The sequence below is a fragment of the Alligator sinensis genome, unplaced genomic scaffold (genome assembly GCF_000455745.1).
Source record: "Alligator sinensis unplaced genomic scaffold, ASM45574v1 scaffold444_1, whole genome shotgun sequence".
In the NCBI taxonomy this organism is placed as follows: Eukaryota; Metazoa; Chordata; order Crocodylia; family Alligatoridae; genus Alligator; species Alligator sinensis.
The window spans coordinates 4,196,812-4,219,362 of NW_005841886.1; the positions used below are offsets into that span (position 1 = coordinate 4,196,812).

At 49.5% G+C, this 22,551-nt stretch overlaps 1 protein-coding gene across 5 annotated transcripts in view; it reads left to right on the forward strand.

Annotated features, from left to right (window-relative positions):
• Positions 1–22,551, forward strand: part of SCN4A (sodium voltage-gated channel alpha subunit 4) — a 148,476-nt gene that overhangs the window by 11,483 nt on the left and 114,442 nt on the right. Inside the window, exon 1 of one of the 5 annotated variants that reach the window (XM_025196909.1) lies at positions 15,678–15,857. The exons of the other annotated variants lie outside the window; for them this stretch is intronic. The gene's annotated coding sequence lies outside the window, so the exon portion shown is untranslated. Of the gene's footprint in view, positions 1–15,677; positions 15,858–22,551 lie in introns of those variants that run through there. 5 annotated transcript variants of the gene reach the window in all.

The window sequence follows — 22,551 nt, forward strand, 5'->3', positions numbered from 1 at the left end:
GTGTCCGGGGGCAAAAATTGCCCTTGTTCCCTTTCAGGTGTGGTGACTTCTTTGGAGAAGCAGGGATTGATTCTCTTAATTTCCTGGTAGGGTGCCCATCATCGAGGACAGTCCGGTTGTCCTCTGTCCTCTACCGATATGAAACCAGACACCTTTATGTCCTCTATTTTTCTCTTCATATAAAGGCGTCCGGTTTCATATCCATAGAGGACAGAGTAGCAGGAAACCAGATGTCCTCTATGACGGCCACCCTATTTCCTGGCCGCTTGTGGGTATGAAAGCACCTGACTATAGAAACAAGTAAGAAAAACGTGAGCCATCAGAAAGTCTCATTCAAAGACCTGGGACAGAAATAATCCCGATCTAGTGTCCAATAGCAGCACTCAGCCATGGGCCTGCCAAACTAAACAAACAGGCAGAGATTCTGAGAGCGTAACTTAACCCTGACAAACAGTAAAATGGCTGCCATCGGCACCTGCATCATCTTCTCAGCCAACCCTTGGAGGCTCTGTTTCCAATCAGCCCCATGTGCTTCCTGCTCCCTGATCTGACGTGAAGGCAGCCTGTTTAATATAGCTCCCGCACACTTCCCCCGGGCTTCCCTCCTCTTGCAGCGGGAGCAGCGTAGGGCTGTGGCAGCAAGGAGCCCAGAGATGCTAGAGGAGATTGTGTGTAACTCACTGTAGTGCTCCCCGGAGGGAAGCTGTTTTGGCAAAGAGCAGCCCAAGGGGAGCCTTGCTGTCTTGTGGGCCAAGGTAGTTCACTGTTGTTGTTGTCACTGTACCCCAGGGTTATTCTGCACAGGGCTGGTAAAGAAGGAGCTGGACTGAAAAAGGGAAAGGGGCAGTTTATGAGGCAAGTCTTTAGAGCATCCCCTGTTATATGGGAATGCCTTCCCTTCCAGGGGATTGTGGCCCCTGCCGGACTTTTTAGTGTGTATTCACTCCCCCTTTTCTGCCCTCCGCCATTATTTGCCCATCAATGAAACTAGACATAATTTCACTCCCAGTCTCATTCCTTTGGCATGGGAGAGCCCCTGGCTGATGTGGTGCTGGCATGGGAGGTATGGCTGGAGTGGAGAAGGGAGATAGAGCACTACTATGCTCTTGGTGGTCTTTGCTGGCAGGTGGCCTCCAGGGACCATAGTCACCTACTATCCTTTAGAAAAGCCCCAAGGAGTTGTAATCTGCTCCTCTCTGGGCTGTGCCCAGTGAACAGTGGGTACAGCTATGAACAGAGTAAGATTTTTTTCAATGCCTCAGCTAACCAACAGGCAGGAGTCTGGCAGCTTTGCAAGCAGGTGAGGGACACCTCTGCATGGCCAAGCAAATGCAGAATCAGCAAGAGGCCCTGAACATAAAAAGCAGAGTGAAGTTTTCCTGTGCTAGAGCTTTAGCAAAGGGCAGCAGCTGGCCACAGCTGGAGCTCCATCAGGACACAACAGTGTCTTGTGCTGCTGTGTGAAGGCATTCTGGACTGTACAAGGCGGACAGAATTGTATACTAATGAGCCTCACGCTGGGCCTGCTACAGGGCATCTATGCAAGAGCTGTATACACAGCACAGCTATTTTTGCTACAGGCAAGAAACTTGGAGACAACTGGTTTACGTGTTAAGCTACTTAAAGGACAGTGGAAATTATGAGGATAACATGTACTAAATTACATATTTGCAAGGTATTTGGGGCAAGGGCCATCTTTTTATTAGGAATTTGTACCACACTTGCCATAGTGGGAGAGATGGGGTCACAGAGCACATACAGTCTCTTGCTACAGCTCTGTGATCCTGGCTGCTATATTTGCAAATCACAATTATCATTTACCTTCACTTGTCACCTCAGCAAAGAGACTGAAGTTAAACAGAGCTCCTGCCTCAGCCCTCAAGAAGGTTACACTGTGTGTGTGTGTGGGTTTGGGGGGGGGGGGGGGTGGCTAGGGACAGAAGTTACACATAAACCAGTTTAAGTGATTAGAAACTAGTTTAAACCTGTAACAGAACAGAAGCTCAGTGAACATTATCCAGTTTCAATGGCTGAAACAGGTTTCAGATAAACCTGGCTGAATGTAGTATCAGACTTAACTGATTTGGGTCAAACCAGTTTATGAAACTTCTGTCCCAGACCCCTTCCTGGTTCAAGTTCAATCACTGTCTCACAGCATCCCAGCATGTTTTCCAGCCCTGGGCCATGCTGTATGCTCCAGAAAGCAGGGCTGTCCCTACCCCTCTGTTTCCTAGCTGGAGCAGTGAGGGCTGGCTAATGGGGGTGGGGCAAACCAGGCTGGGGATGCAGCCCAGTCTGCACGTGGCTTACTGCTCCCCTCCAGGCAAAACTCGGCTGGGGCTGGGGCTTAAACACCCACTCCCCCATTCACACTTACTGCTGGCTGCAACTGTGGACTACAAATCCCAGAGGCACATGGAAGCAGGAAGAGGAAGTGATGAGCACCTCTGCAGAGTCCTGCTGTTGTGATTGTGGATTGCAAATCCCAGAGACCTCAGGGGTAGCAGGTAGAGAAAGTGAACACAGCCAGAGAGCCATGGTCTAGCACTCCCTGGCTTCTGGCCTGAGCCACTGAATTTCCTTGGCTGCATTTCTTGAATCAAAGGTAAATGTCTGTTCACTTCTGCTTTGATTTAATCTGTGCATTTTAGACTAACGTGCAAAGACTGAATTGATTCAGCTGTAGGCTTTTTGATTGTCTGTACCTAGCCAGAGAGAGAGAGAGAGAGACAGAGACAGAAATAAGGACCAAACCAAATGAGAAAGAATGGGTTTGCATTCTGCTGACAAAAGTGACTGGCCAAGGGCTAGTGTACAGATTTGCTGGGAAGAGCAAGGTGGAGGTGAGTGTGACAGGGCATGTGAGTAATTCAAGAGGCCTTAGAGCAAGAACAGTGCCAGGTGAATGGGTTGTAAGTACCCTCTGAAAACCAATGCAGGAGCTTACTGTAACATATAAATAAAACTAAGGTTATACAACAGGGAGTTGGAGATTTTACATACATTACATTCGGGAGGTTCAAGGCAGGCATCTGACAACAAGCAGAGCTCTGGCCTCCTGTGGGTATGCATCACAATAGGGCCTTCCTGATTATGCTACATTAAGGAATACAACTACCTCTAAGTAAAGAACAGCATCATTTAATTCAAAGAAGTGCACTGGTTTCTGTACAGATAGTTTGGGTTGGACAAAGCACTTAAGTATATACTTAAAGTTAATCATGCACTTCAGTGTTTTGCTGCCTTAGGGCCAGAAATTTTTGTAACGCACAGCTTTTCCCCCATTGCCACAATGACACCTAATGAGAGTGACCCTATATAGTCTGCATTTTTCCCCAGGACCATAATGACACAGGTGCAATGAGAGCAAACCCACAGCAGAGCCTAGATCTGTCTCCTCTTGCTGTGGAAAGGCATTTGTTGGCTCCAAACAGAGTTCAGGCTTAGTCCAATCCCGCTGTCAAGGGCAGCATTCAGAAAACTAGCTCTTTTGCAAGGCATCAGGAAAGTTCATACTACATAGTTTCACTCAGCTCCCTAGCATGACAGATGCTGCCTGGAAGTACCCTGCATTCCTTACAGTGCAGTCCAACCAGGCATTAAATATTCTGATGGGAGATAGAGGATAAAAACCATTCCAGTGACAGGAATTTGAATTCTGTGTTCAGTGTCATTAGTCTTGGACTGGCACGAACTCAGCTTCCAGAAGGAGAGTTTAGAGCTTGAATCTTACACTCAAGTTTAAGATTGCCAGCCCTTTAATTTTCAGAAATCATGTGCCAGGATCCAGAAATTTATGAGAATACTTTAAATTGCCGTTACTAACAACAATTAATGTTGATTTCTTTTTCTTTTGCCTTTTGATCTTTAAGCCCTCTGGGACTATGTTTTTTAGTTTTTCCCTATAATCATGAGAGCTAGAACATTCCTTTTTGAAAAAATGAAGATAGAAAATCCCATGGATGCATGAGCTAGGGATTTTTAAGTAAAATACTAAATTTTCTTGCATTCAGAATGCACCTTTCATTAAAAAAAAAACAGATGCTAGAAATCATAATGTGCATTATTTATGGGAAATACAATGCAAGCAGGTTCTGCCATTCATGGGTAAAACAGGAGTATAATCTGCAGCAATCCACAAGAAGCAGATGTAATGAACACTCAGCTCCCTAGCTGCTCAGTTATTCACTGCAAGAAAATATCTTTTTTTCCCCTTCATCCTGCCTTTCAAATACAAGTTGTTTATTATATTCTAGGGTGTGTTGTATGCAAAGAAATATGGTATGACAAGATACCCTCACTAACCTTTAGGCTAGTGAGTCTCCATTGTCACCGTGGCTAGGGACAGACATTCAACAAGCTTGAGCCTGAATTGATTAAATCTCTGCAGATTAGTTTAATTTGGCTAGGCTAAACCAGTTTGTAACCATACAGACATCCCAGAAATGCAGGCACATGCCTGCAGTAGCTCAGGCTAGAAGCCAAGGGGTGCTAGAGCAGCCCTCCTTCCTTTGTACAATGCTGAGCTGAGGGGTGTATGACCAGGCTCAGGCAGGACCTCTGATTAGGGAGGGGTGTCATCCCCCCAGCAGTCCAGCAGAGAGTTGATAACCTAGTGTTTATCACCCCTAACTCAGTGTTTATAAGCCCATTAAGAAAACAAAAGCGTCTCGGCTACCTGTTGATTAGCTTCAAAAAGTCCTAAGTGGATACAGTCCTGCCTGCCTTTGTCCTGTCTGCCACAGCACCATTGCCAGTATGTGGTATGCTAGCTAATGCTGAGAGGTCTCTGTGTAAGACAGAGGGGGGAGGGGATCCTTGCTTAGCAGGGAGTAGTGATGGGGGAAACCAGGCAGATGCCTGCAGTCTCTGCCAGAGCTCCAGCCAGGGAGCAGAGGGGAGGGACCAGCTGTGCTGTGGAGCAGAGATCCCAGCCCAGAGAGCATGTCAGGATGCTTGGAGAGTTTGATTTAAGTTAAACCAGCAAGGGGTCTGGGACAGACATTGCATAACCCAGTTTGCACCAGTGACACATAGGGGGTGCATGCACATGCACATGCACCCCCTGAGCGTGGCAGTGCACCCCTACGAAAAAGCGCCACTCACCACCTCTGCTGCCAACACTGCCGGTGGTGGCTGCGGACAGTCAGCAATTGCTGCTAGCCACCAACACTGCTGGTGGCATCTGTGGGTGGTCGCCAACCCCTGGTCAGCGCTCACCACCTCCCGCCCCCCACCTTGGCCGCCGACACTGCCGGCAGCATCTGCAGGAGCTCCTGCTTACTGCTGCTGCGTTCCCACTGCCGCGCTTCTGCTGCCGCCATGCATGCCCCCAGCAGCTGGGGGGGTATCGTTCATGCTGGTTTGAGCTAGATCAGTTAAGTCTAATACTACATTCAACCAGGTTTATCTCGAACTGGTTTCAGCCATTTTCAGACTGGTTTATGTACACTGAGTGTCTGTTCTGTTACAGGTTTAAACTAGTTTCTGATCAGTTAAACTGGTTTATGTGTAATGTCTGTCCCTAGCCTGTAGGTTTAACGTCATTTTTGTTCCTGCCCCATGCTCTTGATGGGCTTTTTGGAGTGTTTAAAATGAGAGTTATTTTGGTTTGTATGCATTGGTTAGAATTCTACACATGGAGAGCTTTGGGGTTCTTCTGACTTGCCCGAGTATTTCAGACTTTATTGATGAGCCAAAGATTTGGTAGCTACAATATCTTAGGCTATTGGGATGAACTTGGGAAACTGGATGGTCTTCAGCAATGAAGAGTACTTCGAATTGTCACTGGAAAATATGCACCTCCGTGGCCTCTGGTCCCTCTCATCCTGACCATCCCTGGGCATTTATAGGATGCTGATATCCTTCACCAGTATTCGCAGCTCTTATTATCACTATTATTTCTCACAGAAAATTGTTCTGGACTCTGTGTGAGCACAGAGTAAGAGGCTGTTCTTGCCACAAAGCACTTGTGGTCCAAACAGATAATGCAGACAAGGCTGGAAGGGGAAAGGGAGGCATAGAGATTTGCCATAGCTCACACAGTGGGAGAGATGCAAGCCCCCAAAAGTCTCTTGTGTCCCAGGCTAGGGTCCTTGCCACCAACCACTGCCCCTTGAGGGGACTGGGAAGAGCAAGATGTTTGTAGAAGGCATGAGGATGGCTATCATATTTTGATGGGGGGTGTTCACATTGCTGTCCTAATTCTTATTGTGGTAGTGCCTTAAGGTCCCAGCAGGGCCCAGGTGACAGCCTGTCCACAGCCCAAGGAGACTGCATCTGGCCTGAGTTATAAACAAGCAGCCCCTTTCTGACTGGGTTTCAGCTGCTTCTGTGCTCAAAGCAGTGATGAGCCTGGAGCATCAGCAGAGGCGGGCATCCTGGGCTGGCCTGATGCCCCTTATTTGGATTCCTTTATTACTTATTTCTCCAGCTTTCCCCATCCCCCTTTGGCTACCATTGTCCTCCTTCAATTATTTTTTACATTGTGTAGCAGATGAATTTTATGCCTATTGAGGATGTGTGCAATTGCATGTGATTGCCCCATCCCTGGAAACAGTGGCTGCAGGGAGGGGCAGAGAAAGGTTCTTCCTGGTCTTTGGAGAGCTGCAAATCCAACTCTGACAGCAGGTATCTCTGGGAATAAGAGGTGTGGTGTTGGTATCAGAGCTGACTGAGCTGTCTGATGCAGACACAGCACACAGGCCCCATCACCTGCCCACTTGCAATGGCTGCCCTGCCCAGCCCCAGCTCCCGGCTCTCTGAAAAAAAAAAAGGCCACACTCACCAGCTCCGGCCCAGCAGGGGGCAATCCCCATTACCCCCCACTGCCCCACGCTACATGGGATGCTCTGCCACGAGCCCCCCGGCCCCCACCTGTTCCTTGAGCCCCCCCTACCCATGGCTGCTCTGCCTGCCCGAGCTCCAGCCCTTTAACAAAAAGGCAAACAAAAAAAGCCCTGACTTACTGACTGCTGCCTGGCGGGGGGTGATCCCCTCTACCCCATGCCATGGGGTGGGGTGGGGGGCTCTGCATGAGCCTCTAGAAGCCCCAAAGCCAGTGCAGCACCTGGTGAGTTGTGGGGTTTTTTAGTTTTTTTTCTTAATGGGCCTGGAGCTGGGCCAGGCAGGGCAGCCATGCGGGACAGCAGGTGAAGGTCGGGGGGTGCTCGGGGGGACTGGGGGAGCAGGCAGGGGATGGGGCCGGGCGGGGTCCCCCCGATGGTCCCTTCCCCCTTCCTCCAGCCCCCCCTCCCGTGCCCCCTACTTACCAGCTCCAGCTCCCTGCTGCAGTGGGCGGGGACTGCCCAAATCACTGAAGCTCTCTGAATCTTTTCTGAATCAATTCAGAGAGCTTTGAATCAATTCGGACCTTTGAAGAGGAGGTTAGATGACCATCTTGCTGGGGTCGTTTGACCCCAGTACTCTTTCCTGCCATGGCAGGGGGTCGGACTAGATGATCTGCCCAGGTCCCTTCCGACCCTAGAAACTATGAAACTATGAAATTGCTCCCCTGATTCTATTCGGATTTGGAGATTCAGCCACTGAATCAGGCCAAATCTCCTCCAAATCAAATCGACACCTGACGCTTCGCATAGCCCTAGTAGCTATGGTGGTTCTATGACTCAGTCTTTATTATGGTAGGATGGATCTAGACCCTCATCCTTTCCAAATGCCCCTGTACCTTAGAGATCTAAGTACAGATTCTCTAGTGCAGGTCCATCTCAATGTAATACAGACCAGGGAGATAGCTTCAAAGGATGGAGGGAGTTCTGCTCCCACCTTCTACTGCTATTTAGTACCAATTGGGTGTCTAACTGCCCTATGACCCTCTCTGTACTCCTTCAGGGCCTGAAATCTGGAAACAGCAGATGGCCGCCCTCGTGTAATGTTTCCGTCTGCATGCTGGCTGTCTCTTATAACTATGAAACACAGGTGGGACTATCTTATCCCAGGTGCTTTTTAAGCCTATGGTCGGGATGAGCATTTGATGTAGAATGATACAGAATCCTTTTTTACATTTTACAGGATAAAACAGCCACCAGAAAACTCATCTTTTCTTCCTTAGCACTTGTCATGCTAGTGACCTTCAGCTTTTAGAACAGATTTTAGGCTGAAGTGAAGGAGCATATTGTCTGACTAAGCTCAGAAGACCCCTTATACTAGCATGGTTAAGGCACACCAGCTTCCATGGCCAGTGGCACAGGAGGAAGTGGTGTAGCCAGCACCACGTCTGACTACCTTTGCCCCTTCAGCCCAACTTATGAGGTGCCCGTTTACTAGGGGTGGCCTATGCAGTGAGTCTGGAGCAAGGCTTGCATGTGTGCCTCAGGACCCATAGGAAGATACCTCAACTGCTGTGCCCCCCAACACTCCTGGAAAAATACTTATACCCCACTGAAAGTATAGGGTGGACTTAGGGAGACTTGAATTCAGGCCATGGGGCAGCTTATTTTGGCCAGACAAAAATGCTGCTGTTGATGGTAATGACCTGGCAGGGGAAACACCATGTATCTGGGTCCAAGAAGACAGTTTTCCTTAAGCCTCCTGATGATAACTGTTCTTTTGGTGTGGTTTAATACCTGCCGAAGTGTTGGGGCTTAGTGCCCATTTTATGGAAAGGGGAGGCTTCTCCCTAGCTTGTTCCTGCAGCCATTTGGCTGAGGGCAGGTGAAACTTGGGGGCATCCAAACCGCAAGCCTCCGGGCTTGGGCCTGAATGTAGGATGCCTGCCAAAAGACATTGGAAATACCTGAAGCCCCTGGTGGGGGTGGAGAATGTTTGCTGGTTGTAGGGCCATGTATGGTTCTGGGCTGACTCATGGATTTGGACTTGATTTGGCTGATTTGGCTTGGGATATGAAAAATGTCTTTAAAAAAAAATCTGACTCAACCCAAGCATGAAAGTACAAACAAGAAAACCAAACTGGATGAGATTTCTGCCCTACGGTTGGTCAAGCTGACCCATGTGTATTTGAATTAAGCAGGAAAAATTGCCTCAGATTGATGCCTGGAGAGACAGTGGTAGGTCAGCCAGCAGGACACAAGGCTGGAGACCCGGGTTCTCCTCCTGCCAGCAGCCTTGGAAAATGACATTTTTCTGTCTCCCCTCCCAGTTTCTGTCTAAGCTATTCAGGCTGCAAGCTGCTGGGGCCAGTGGCTATGTCTCCATTATATGTGGGTGCAGCCCCTGGCATGCTGGGGTCCTGATCTTGGTGAGGATGTCCCTGAGGGGCTTATACAGTTCTCCCAGAGCAATCATGCTCCTACTGAACCGCCAGAGCTTATCCCCTGTTTTGTGCAGCCTATTTCTAATTTCTGATGAGAATACCCAGCTTTGTAGCAGCAAGAAGGGACAGTGACTCATCATGAAACCCCATGCTCCCAATTGGCACTAATTGCATTAACAGACCCAGTCCCTCAGGTTTGCCCAGTCAGGGAAAAGCACAGGAGGTAGAGTGGGAGGGAAGGGCTTTGAGGCAGAGGGGGAGAGGAGTTCTGCTTGAGAGCTCGTTTTAAGACACTTGTTTAGATGGACATAATCCTGTCCTAGCACAACCTGGGGAGTGTTGGGGGAGGGCATTTCTTAGGTGTGTAAGGAAGCTAGAGTGAGACTGTGTGCTTTGTATAGCATGTGAGCAGGGTATGGTGTGTCCGTGTATGGCTAGCCACCCTGGCAGTGTGTGAAGTGGCCACAGTGAGTATGCATGTGTAGCTGAACAGGATGCCTGTTAAGCACTCTTGGTTTCTGCTCCCCATTTCCCCAGCCTTTTGGCCTAGTGGCTGCTGCAGCATCTTCCTCTTTAGATTGATTGCCCATCCTAGCAAATTAGCTCCTGATTATATTTGTGAGAGGTGCTAATTTCTCCTGTAGGTCCTGCAATGTGTCCAACAGGAATAAATGGGACCAATACAATGCTCAGGGAATGTAATACATTCAGTGCCAAGTCCAGGCACATCTTGGGCTCCTGTCTTCTCCAGGCCTGCAGTTGTAGCAGGGCTAAAAGCTGTACCTGTTGGGTGGGGGAAAAACAAAACAAGCTGTGGCAAGGAGCATTTCCTTCCTGCGTGGACCAGCAAGAACCAGGACTTTTAGCTGCTCATAGTTAGCTGCCCTAGACCAACTGATAGAAGGGCTTGTTTAGTTTAGCATGGATCAAGTGGCCTTTACAGAGAATAAACATCAGCACAAAAGCACTTGGGTAAAAAGCAGCGTCCTGGCCATATTCTAACATCCTTTACACCAATTTTACTCCAGGCTTATCCCATTGATTCCAGCAGAGCTGCTCTCAATTAACACCAGAGGTGGAGCATATGCTGTGTGTTCATTTGCACTGGGGAGCTTACTGGCCGTTCACTGTTGTACCCAAACTATGAGCGCTTGGCTGTGTTCTCAGCATAAATTGCCCCAACTGCATTGATCTTAATTCATTGTGAGCAGCACCTAATGCAACATAGGCAGAATTTATTTTCTAGGTGGAGTACTGATTCCCCTTCCCTACCAATCTGACCTAGCTTTGAAGTCATCTTGAATCGGGAGAATGGAAATAAGCCTTGCTGGGGGTAGGTCTGTGGGAGGTGCGTTAGGGTGGTGTGGTAGTTGCTCTACAGCTTATAATATGAGAGCAAGGCTCTGGGGTCTGGCTTGGGACCAGGAACTAAAATGAGAGCCTGGAAAACAGGAAATTTAATCTTGGTAAACACCACTCACCACCTCAAATATTTGTAAAGCATGATTTGGGCTAAGAAGAAAGGGGTATGCGCACTTAAATATGCAGGGATCAGTGCTGCCTACCCCAAGTACTTGAAAGCTATGAGCCAGGACACAAACATGAAATTAGCTTAAAAATCCATGAGATTTTTTAAGTGTTGTTTGCCTGCTGGTTCCTGAACCATTAGAGTAGTGTTTCCCAAACTTTTGGTACGTGGAACATGCTTTTTTTTCTGGTTAAAAATTGGCAGCATGCTTTACTCTTATACCTGAAAAGGTGGGTGGGTGGGTGTGTATGTATATACGTATTTCTAAATCATGATTTGGGCTCAAAAGAAAGGGATATGCCTGTACTTAAATATTCAGCATTTTTTTTTTCTCAAAACTTATATCTATTTCCCTGCTAGAGGAAATCATATCAATGCTGAGATCTTTTTTGCTAGTACAATTCCTTAACTTTTCTGCATTTTGCAGCATCACAGTTGAAAATCACTGAGATCTTTTCTGAATTTAGATCTGGAAGGGGGCCTCAAGCCTAAAAAAGTTGTGAATCACTGATCTAGCTGGTGCCACGTAAGGGCCTCGGGAACAGGACTTCACTCTGCTATGCCCTGCTCTTTCCACTGTCTGCCCCATCTCAAAAGGGGTTGCCTAGGGGCAGGGAAGGCAGGAGCCACACAGGTGCTGCTAGAGTAGCTGGGGCAGGTGTAAGGTGCCGGATGGGGGAAGAGAGCATTTCCCTCCTCACACAGGGAGATCTCTTGCAACACACACTGAATCACTGTGTTGGAGCCTGAGTCACATTTACAATCTGTTCTCTGATATTATGAAAGCCAGAAATTTGTTCTTTATAAAATGAAAACTGAGCATTTCATGTAATCATATGACTCCAGGAACTGGGGCTTTGTGCTTATGAGTGCTGCCTACCCCAAGCTAGCAACAGTGAGTTTGCTTCTGAAAATTAAGCCTGTAAAATCGGTAGCAGGGTTTGCCCATATTTGTTGTCTCTCAGAAACTTCACAGACAATTTACACAGTTCACAAGTGGAAAATACAAGTTTGTTTTGCTTGTTTTTAATCATTACAAGCCCTGCAAACCCTCTTTGTGCTTGAAGAATCAAGCTAGGCTTTGTCTATCTGTGCACCAACTCCAATTGTGAAAATCATGCAGCTTAATTCTAGGGGTGCACCGATAGAGATTTTAGGGGCTGATGCCAATAGCCAATATTTAAGGAGGCATATTGGCCAATACGGATCCGATTTCTGATACCAACTGTATGCAGCTGGTAAGTCTGTTGTGGTAGAAGGGGAGGGAAGGGTCATTGGGGTCAGATCTACGCCCCCGCAGTGAGGGAGGGAGGGGCAGGGGCTGCCCAGCTGGGATGGGGTGGGGGGCAGGGTGCAGGACAGAGCCACGGCTTGTGGGGGGAGGAGCGGCTCCTGCCACTGTGTACACCCCGGCATGGCACGGGGTGGGGGTGCCCCCGGATCTGTGCTGGGCATGGGTGGGGTGGCGCAGGTGGGCTGCAACTGTGGGCTGGAGCCAGGGCTGCACCGGGCTCTTCTTGGCAGGGCCTGGGCTCAGGGCAGGCAGGTGGCAGCACTAACTGGGAGCCCCCCTATCCCAGTGCCACTGCTGCCCGCCCGTCGCAGCCCTCACTCAACCCCCACCTCCCTCCAAGTGCTGGGAAGAGCTGGGGCTGCACTGGGCAGGTGGCAGAAGTGCTGGGAGTGGAGCTACGGTGAAATTTGGAGTGACTGCAGTCCCCTCTGTAGCCCCTGTCCCAGCACTGCCACCTGCCCCAAGCCCAGCCCCCACTGAGAAGAGCCAAGTGCAGCCTCAACTAGCCTGCAGCTTCAGCCTGCCTGCCCTGCCCCGTGCAAATCCGGGGACACATGCCTCCCCGTGCCCTCACGGGGTGCATGCACTGGCAGGAACTGCTCCCCCACAAGCTGGCTCCAACCCCCCACCTGGCAGTGCCTTCTCCCTTCCTCACTGAGGGGGGCCTTGATCTGCTCCCCCACGCCCCTTCCTCCCCCCGCTCCCGATCAACCACAACAGACTGACCAGCTGCACGCTACTGGGTTCTGCTCCTCGCTGCTTGCATGCTGCGCTGCGGCTGTACCCACTCATGGGTATTTACTGATCAAATTATTGGGCCCTTCAGGCTTATTTCTGATACAGCCAATTTTCTTTATATTGGTACCCATCATATGTCCTTTCATGAGTGACACCGATGCATCTCTGAAACACAACAACTTTGCGTGCATGTTGCAGAGGCAGAACTTGGAGATCCTGCAGTAAGGCACCAAATACTGCCTTTATTTATTACAGGGGATGATATGAGAAAAAGAAAAAAAAAACCCAGCTTAATTTCCCCAGCTGGGAGGAAATTTGAAATGCATATATTCAGAAAGAACCCATCACTTGGCTGGGATAATATAGTTGGGGGTAGTGCTGTTTTGAGCAGGGGCTGGACTAGATGACTTCTTGAGGTTCCTTCCAATCCTAATTTTCTATGATTATGTAATTTTTTACTGTAAACTGAGCTGTTTTGGTAAGGTTTCCTTAGAAGACCAAGATCTGAAGCCCTATCTACATGTTGCATTTAAAGTGTGATTAACCTGGCTATGCGTTAAGGTCACCCTGCCACATGTTCATGCAATTAAAATAAGCGGAATAACTTTGTACTTGCTTCTTATCATGCCATTAAGTGAATGTGCAGCCAGGGGCCTCTGTGGCTGGGAGCCCGGTCAGCTGATCAGAGCTCCTAGCTGGGTGGGGCCCATGTGCACCCTTGAGCCTGGGAGCTCCCAGCTGATTCTGGCTCCCAGCCAGAGGAGCACATGCCCATATAGCTGGAAGCCCCATTAGCTGACAGGGCTCCCAGCCATGGGGTGCCCCATGCACCCCACAACTAGGAGACCACAGCTGAATGTGGGGCTTCCAGCCTCTGGAGCTTGCTTCTTGCCTGTGCAGGGATTGGGCTCCCCCGGCACCAAAGATAAGGTGTGATGGGACCTGATTTACAATCCCATAATCATGCCTCCTCCCAGGCACATGTGGCATGGCAGGAGGCACAATTGTGTGGATTGCACATTAGATCCCAGCATACCTTTACCTGTACATGTAGAGAGGCCCTAAAAGAAATCACTTGCAAGTGGAATTGCATCCTTGTGCTTGCAGTGGGTGCTCTTCTTTGGGGCGCAGGGGCAGAATGCTGTGTTCTCCAAGTGCTTGGTTGTTCCTCCTCACTCTGATGTTTGCTGAGGTCTTAGCTGCGTCTCCAAGCAAAAATAATAAAGCAAAAATCCCTTCAAGGATTTGATGCTTGCAGCAGCATGAAATTGGATCTTCTGCTTTGGTGCCCTGAGGTTCATGTTTTAGTATGATAGAGCTCCGAGTTTGATGGCACAGTTTGAGTTAGCATGGGTGAAGTGAGATTGTGTCATGCACAGTGATTACACAAGCCCAGGGCAATGGACCTGAGAGGATGGGGCACCCTGACAGTTACAGGGGCATGAACCATGCGAGCAACTGGCAGAGACAAGGTCCTGTTGGCTGCTATGGTTACCAATCGAATAGTGTGTATAATGCAGGCTACAAATTCTTTTGGACAAAGGATCCTCTTTGTTTTATTTTGTTTTGTACAAAACAGTCCATGACAGGTTCTTTGGGGTTATTGCAATACACATGGTAATGTGTTCTAGAAGTGACTGTGTCCCCTGCTATTAGCAAACTTGATTAAATGTAGCTGTGTAGGTAGGACTTCCATGGTGGAAGCCAGGGGACTGGTTAGGACCTATGTTCTCTGCCCTCCCTCAATATAGCAGCAGTTTAATTCAGTACTTCCAGGCAGACATACTGTCCATGGTGCATGTGTACATTCTATTAGGCATGGGCTGAACTGGGAATTCAAAGCCACTCTCCTCTTTTGGAGGCCTTATTGGATCTAAAATAAAGGACTGAGGATTCTGGATGTGGCTCAGAGGTGCCCAGGATGAAAGAGTTTCACTGGAATAACAGCTTCTATTAGATTTCCAACTTTTCAGGTCAGTGTCTAAAGAGGGGACTGCCCCAGGTCAGGCACAGTTGAAGCCCAGTCATTGCCCTGCCTATGGTCTAGTTTCCAGTTGAACTACCCTAAACCTCCACAGGCTCCAGGCGTTAGCAGCTGTCCCTTTGGTTCCATAGGGTTTGTTTCCAGATGTGTGGCAGTTCCCATCCATCTCCCATGTACCACGGTCATTAGCAGGTCCAGCACTCTGGCAAATTGCTTGGGGAGTTGTGTTTCTCTGTGTGTGTATGTTTCAGGCTTGTGAAGATGTGCTTTTCTGCATGGCTCTGAGCACTGCTTTAGCAGCAGCACAATAAGCAAGCTTGCCCTTTGGCAGCTAAAGGTCTTGGCCCAATTTAAAGCCTGAATAACTCCTGGAATGGAAGACAGCAAGCCTCTGCCTGTCCACCTCGTTCTCCACTACAAACCTCAGGGGAAAAGATGAGCTTTGTTGCATACCCTGCAGCTTAGCGAAGTCAGGGCAGGAAGGGCAATGAATTTCAGAGTGCCCTCCCTCCCCCTTCTTGTCCAAACTTCTCTGCCAGCCTTACCCCATTTCCATGACAGACACCTCTCTGTCACAAGAAACATGTTCTGCATAGCAACTGAGAAAGCATTTCCGCCATGTTCATATGTGGGCTTTCAGCTTGCCTGCCCTCAGCAGTTTATTTTCTGTGCAATGATGAAATGTAGGATTCAGACAGGATGGTTTTAATAGCAAGCAGAGCAACAAGATAATTGTCGCCTCTCTGTCTGCCTGCCTGCCCATCATAGACATTTATATAGCGCTGATTACCAGAGAACCTGCTGGGCGCTGGACCTCAAAGATACTGGCTCAGCAGATCAGTTGGTGATTTTTGACTTGCTGTAGAGGCTATCATGGGTGTGCATTCTTTTTTTAAATGTGTCCCTGTAATATGTCTGTCTTGTTCATTTTTAAGATGAACTATTTGGGCGTTCTAGACCAGTGGTTCTCAACCTTTTTTGTACCAGGACCCATTTGCAAACACCAGTGGCCAGTCGTAACACAGTGCCCCTCACTCTGGATCTGCTGCCCCTCGCCCCCAGACTCCCCATGTGTGGGGCAAGGGTAGGTATGTGGGGCAGGAGGGTGAGGGTGTGGGGTATTGGGGCGGGGGGGGGGCCAAGCAGCCCCTTGCAGCCTAGAACTCTGCCAGCCTGTAAGGGAAAATGCACCATTTCCCACGGTTTTTTCCTTTAAAGGAGAATCCATTTTAAAAGTTTGCTGATCCATTTTTAGAGTTTGCTTATGACCCTTTCATATAGCCTTGCGACTCACTTTTGGATTGTGACCCATGGGTTGAGAAACGCTATTCTAGAGAACCCAACTTTGAGAGTGCAGCTGAAATCCCTGCTGTGCAGATGTTTTGTTTTGTTGGGGGGGGGGGGGAGGTGTTTTGTTTGGGAGAGATTGGGTTTTTTGCTTTATTTTTAATGGAGTTCTCAGAAATCATTGCTTTCTGTTGTTTTCCTATGGTGTTTCTTGCAATCTAGATTGAAGGGATGGCACTGCAAAGAAGGAAATAACAAATAGGGATAGGAGGCATACATGCATAATGGCATGCGTGTGTGTGTGTAAACCTCCAGCCCCAGTTGGGGGTACTAAGCACTGGGGCCTCTGTCCCTGATGAACTCTGAATACTTTCTCCTAAGGGGCCAGACCTAAAGTTCCTGCCTACCAGTACTAATGCATTTTTGAGATTATCACACGAGTGGCTAGTGATCTTTTCAGAACACATGAATCCCACTGCCTGAGGGCTTGGCCGTTGGGATAAAAAGTGAGGACACAGCAGAGCAGACTGGACAGAGAAGGAGGTGGGTAGCTAGCTTGTATGGAGACCCCATGCAGCATTTGCAAAGGGGAGGAGGGGTAGCCGGTGGGGCAGTATCCTGCCAGGCAGTGCTCTGCTGCTGCTGCTTTCCCTGGGGGAAAACACAGGGCTGGAGTGGGCACACTTGTGACTCAAGCTGCACCTGTTGCTGTGGCTGAACAGCTCTCACCTAGCCCAGATCAAACCCTTTGCGCCTGTGATATTTATAGCAGATTCTCTCATGCATGGATCTGCCAGGCTGGGAGATGGATGGCCATCTGCTCTGAAATTGGACTAGGGGCAAAAGGGTGTTTGTTTGGCTCTACTGGCAGCCCTGGGCGTTGTTGTGTGGGGAGCTGCATTGAACGCTGCAGGGTGGGTAAGGCAGGGACCCCGTTCAGCTTATTGCAGGGCTTTGGAGTGAGACTAAGACCTAGGTGGGTCCAGTCTTCCTCTTCCCTACCTCCCAGGCCTGTTGCTCCCTAGATGCACTCTGCTTACAGCTTCTGTAGGACACTGAACCCAGCACTGGGGGTATCTGCCCCTTCCCCACAACCCCTCCAATGTCTCTGTTCTTGGAAGAGAAATGACCACCCCATCCAGCTAATGCTATTCTCTGGTCTTCTGGAGATAAGTTCCTGCTGCACCCAGGTGGGGATAAAAGGGTGGTGGGGGTTATGGGTTTGATTTCTGCTCAGTGGTGTAACCTGACTGGAGTTACCTGGGAGTGGCTGACAATTGGGTCTGTGACTGCAGGGTGCTGGGGGAGGCACCCACAGAGGTGTGCGCTATATCTGTGCTCTGATGCAGTGCTGTCTCCCACAGTGCGGCTGCCCTCAGCGGCTGTGCTAGGTGAATGGGAGGCAGCCATGCCCCAGACCCTTCTCATGGGCTACAGCCTTCTCACATTGAGTCTGAGCCCTGGGGCCATCCTGCAGCAGTGGGAAAAGGAGCACCTGCAGACCCAAGCTGGCAGTCCCCGGGGTGGGAGATGAGATGTCAACAGGTCTCCAGGGCTGCCACGTTGTGTTGGCAGCTACTCCATTCCAAAGGAGAGATGAACATGAGCTGGCATGATGGATTTAGCCTCTGGAGCGGAAGCAAGTGGTTTGCGCTGGGAGAGGCAGTGGAGGGGAGAGAGGCCAGTGTTACGTAGGGGCAGAGTGCTGGGGGGAGGCCCCCATTTTGCTCTGCCGCCACTGGCACTCTCTCCCCTTTCTCAGAAGGAATGAGCCGAGTCATCGGGCTGCAGAAACCTGACTCCTTCAGTGATGGCCGGCAGCAGCTGGAGGAGCAGCCAATCTCCAGCAGGGTGGGGGCTGCTTCTCCTGGAACCAGATCAGAGCCCAGCTCTAAAATTACAGGCCTTCCCATGAGCCATGGTTCAGGGCTGTAATGGGGCCAGAGCTGTGTCCATGGGGCTTTGGGACAGTTCCCACCTAGAGGCTACTGGGGAAAAAATGAACTAATCTCCAAGGTGGAGGGATGGGGTGGTGTGTGGCTGGCCTTGGGGCAGAGCTGCTGGCTCGACATGATATCCGAGAGCAGCATGTTTGGGTTCCACCAGGGCAGCCGTTCCCATGCCGGCCGGCCCAGCTGCCAGAGATGAAGCACGAGGCTTGGGGGAAGAGCATGAGTGCCTTGGCCAGTGACAGAATCAATTGGTAAGGGTGCCATGGTCCATGATTCATAGGGAAACCCTTTGACTCCTGATGCAGGGCTGGGAACGTGCTGAGAGGATAGGCTGACATGGCAAGGGCCAAGCAAGGTGCCAGGGAAGGAGGAGAGAGACGTTCATGGTCTCAGGCTTGGGGAGGGAATGTAATCTAGCCCCATGTACTCGGCTGAAGCACTACTCCCCAGGGATGGCACCGAGCACCCTATGACCAAATGATAGCAGCTGTTTGCATCTGTCAAGGAGTTAGGCCAGGACTGGAATCTGCTCTTGTCCACTGTGCCTTCCTTGAGTGTCAGGGGCTGTCCTGAAAGGCTGCATTGCTATGCTGGGATGTTGAGGAGCAGGGGGCAGGGAGAGGTGTGGAAGGGTGGGGGATGTCCATGAGCAGGCTGTTGGTATCCACTGCGTACATTGGCTCCTTGGGATCAGATGTGGAGCCCAAATGCCCCCTTGATGACTAGGGGGTACACTGTGGCTATGCTGCCACGTTGTTCCCTCACCCCCTTTTGGCCAATCTGTGCAGGCCCTGGGCTTGTCTCCAGCCAGGCTTCCCTGCTTGCAGCTACAGTTCTTACCTCTGCAGTTCATCACAGGCCCAGATATTGGTACTGTCATCAAGTACATTGTTACCTGTTGGGTGGGAGCAAGAGGTGGAAGCCTCTGGATGTCAGGCCATTGTGCTGTGTCCACAGCCCCCCATAGTGTTTGTCCTCCTCTGATGGCAGGTCATGGAGTTATCTCAGCACCTTCCTTGCTGTCCACCCTGCTTCCTGCAGGATGCACCATCATTTCTGCTCTTCTACGTGCTGTGAAGCGGAAGGTTAAGTGACACGAGCACGAGATCTCTGTTTTTTTCTGAGCACGTTTTCCTAGAGGGACCTGTGGACTAGTAGTTACTGCAAAGGGTTGGGGGCTGAGTTGGGACCCTCCCTTCCATGCTGTGTCAGAGTCTCTGAGATGCCTTCCAGTTAGCTCAGTAAGTTGAAAATGAGGTCTAAACAGTTCTGTGTTAGAGCATGAGCTGATGCATAAACTGATGGGATGGCTAGCTGCAGTGAGCAGGAATCAGAAAGCTCTTTGCAAAACTGTAAGGCCAGTCATCCTTAGAATAGGGTTCATGAAAAGCTTTCTACAAGTCTCTAAAAATGACAGCCTTTCAGGCCCCCACTTAAAGAGAGAGCTTCACTCAGCACCAAAAGGTAGCCACCTCTGGGCTAGGACAAAATAGCATACATACACAGTGGTGTAACTCCTATGAACTGTTCTTAAGGACAGGAAATGGAGGAAAAGAGCATAGCTGTGAAAGCAGCAACAATGTTCAGGTAGCTTGAATGACTGCTCACATTGGAACCTATCCAGGTCGTCAAGGTTTATAACACCCCAGCTCAATCCATCGTGATTTATTGCTTCCGTGTGCGTTAAACCAGATGCTCTGTGCACATGCTGGAGTGCACAGTTCTGGTGGATATCCAATGTTACATCACTCCACAGCCCTGGTGTTCGGATCACAGCAGATCGCAGAGACAGAACTGGATTGTTCCTGGCAGCAAACACAGCTCATGATAGTGAGTTTGTGTGTCAATGGTGACTTACAGGACATTTGTGCTGCAGAGACAAGTGAGATCTGTCTATTCACCCCTTATTCCACATGCCCCTGACTCTCCTTTCCTTTCCTGATTCCTTGTGGGGGAGGTGTTAAGTGAGGTGATACAAAGAAAATGTAGGTTGGAAAGGTCAGGAGACTTCCCTCCCGGAGTAGCTTCACAGCTGCATGGGCAGGATGCAGGGGCAAAAGGATAGGTGGGAATATCTGTACTCTGCTTATTTCCCAAACTCTCCCACTGTAGATCTTTTGGTGGAGTCCATAACAATCGGACTGAGGTAGGCATTGGTGGACTTATAGCAGGGTAGAGGTCTGTGCTGGGCATGGTCTGGGAGAGTAGTGTGCATTGTCCACCTTCACTTTCTGGGATGCTCCAGTCTACCTTAAATTCTCCAGACCCTGATGGGGCTAACAGGGAAATGCCAGCACTCTTCCAGCTCACCTCAGGTCCTGGCACTGCTCTTCTTGCTTACAGGGCAGTTCTGGTTCCTACAGCTCTTTCAGGCTGATGCATCCTCCTGCTCCTGAAACAGGGATGTTTCTCCCACCTGGCTGATTATCCATGCCTTGTTCAGGCTTTTCAAATTGCCTCCTTCCCAGAAGTCAAGGGCAAATCCCTGACATTGTTACAGATGCACTATTCCATTAAGACAGGGGGGTTCAACACCCGGCCCAGAGGCCAGATGCTGCCCCCAGTGCTTTATCTCCTAGCCTGCAAGGCTCTTCATAGCTCTGTGGGGAGTCCCACAGGTTGTGGCCCTGTGCTAAATCAGGTGCTCAGGGTGGTATGGGGTCCAATCCTGGCATGTGGGGCTGGATGTAGGTGGCATGGAGCCCTGGGGCCATGATCCCATTAAGGTGAGCAGTTGCTTCTGCCTTCTCCAGGAGATGACTGGAGTCACATTGTCTGAAGCGGCTATCATTCTCGCACGCCTAACTGGGTACCCAGGGCTTATGCTGTGGTCACCCACTGCTGGTTATGTTACTGCTCCAGATTGTCAACTAGAGGAATCTCAAAGGGAAATGAGGCAGCCTCAGGATCACATTCGGGTCCAGGGTGCCCACCTTTGGCTGTACTGTGCATATTTTCTTCTTCCCTTCCTCCTCCTGTAGCAATCCCTTGTTATGCTCAGCCTTTCCTCTGAATTCTCTGCAATTTGTTAGCAGGTGCTAGAAGGAGGATACCATAAACACAGCAGGGACAGAACTGTGGGAATTCAAATACAAGGAAGACACCCCCTCCCCACCTTCAGGGACCAAATCATCCCACCTTCTCAAAAACATTAGGCAGCCAAGGTCAAGCTTCAGTTTGAACCCTTGCTAAACAGTGGCTCTTGCATTGTCCCTTTAGGGAACTGGGACTGATGTTCTGGCATTGGTTTCCCTTTCACAATTCTTCATTGAAGCATCTGAAGGAGCCCATAGTCTGTGCTTGCTCCCGTGGGTATTTGCTAATCCAAGCTCTCTGGAAAGAAACACCATTGCCTGTGCTGAAGGGAAGCAACTGTATTGGTTGGTAGGATGAGCAGAGGGCTTGACATACTCATACCCTAACACAGATGTTCTCAACCTTTTTAAATGTAAGACACCTTCATTAGATTTGAAGTACTTCTCATTAGACTCATGGCAGCCCTCAGAAAATGCCAGCTTTTGGTTTTTCACTTGTTTTTTGATTATGGAAAAATAACAGAGCAATTCTCCTATTGCAAAGAACTAAGAAAGACCCCAGTGGGTCAGAAAGGTTTCAACACTGGATTCCTATTTGAAATCTCTGGCTTTATCTTGTGAGTTGTGTTTGCCCACCTAATTCTGCATGGCACGCTGCAGCACCCTTAAAAAGATCTCAGGGCACCACAGGGTGTCATGAAATCTTGGCTGAGAATCATTGCACTAACCCTAACTGCTGCTGAGTAGACACTGCTGTGGAGATGAGAGTTAAGGAAGAATACAAGAGGAGTTTGCAGGAGGGCTTGTTGTTGGATGGGAAAGAGAAGTCCTGGCCTACCTGAGGTACTTTCCCTTTCTGTCTGCCAACCTCTGGGTGTCTCCTGTGTCCACATATGCAGACTCTGCAGGGAAGGGTTTTTCCGTACGTGCGTACTATAAGGGCACATCACTTGCTAATATATCATCTGGCTCCCAATTCATGAACTCTACCATGTCAGATTCTGGCTTTAAATGCTCTTTGATTAGTATGGATGGTGTTGGACCAGCTTGCATGACATTTCATGGAGGGGGCTGTGTTTAAATTAATGTTGGTCTGGATTGTTCAAGTGCTTTGAGCTGTTTTCATTATTATACCTTGGTCATGGACTACCCAACATCCTGTTAGGAAGAGAACCCCTGTTCCCTTCTCACACCCTGTGAGTGCTGAGCACCTGAATAGGGACAGCTAGAAGGCATGGCCATAGCTGCCCACCTCACTGGCTAGGTAGAGAGAGGAACTAAGTGGCATGCTGTTGAAGGGTGGTACAGTGGGTGGGCTGCTTTGCATTGCCTGCAAATGCCCACTGTGAAATGGCCATAACTACTCCCTGGGACTTGGGCCACTGCCCTGCTATGAAACCATTCTGATATAGCTGATTGTCAAAGCTTTAACCCATTCCGATGCGATCATGGCGGGAGGACAAAGCTTTTTTTGCCTTTCAGTAAGAGTCCAAAAATATTGGGT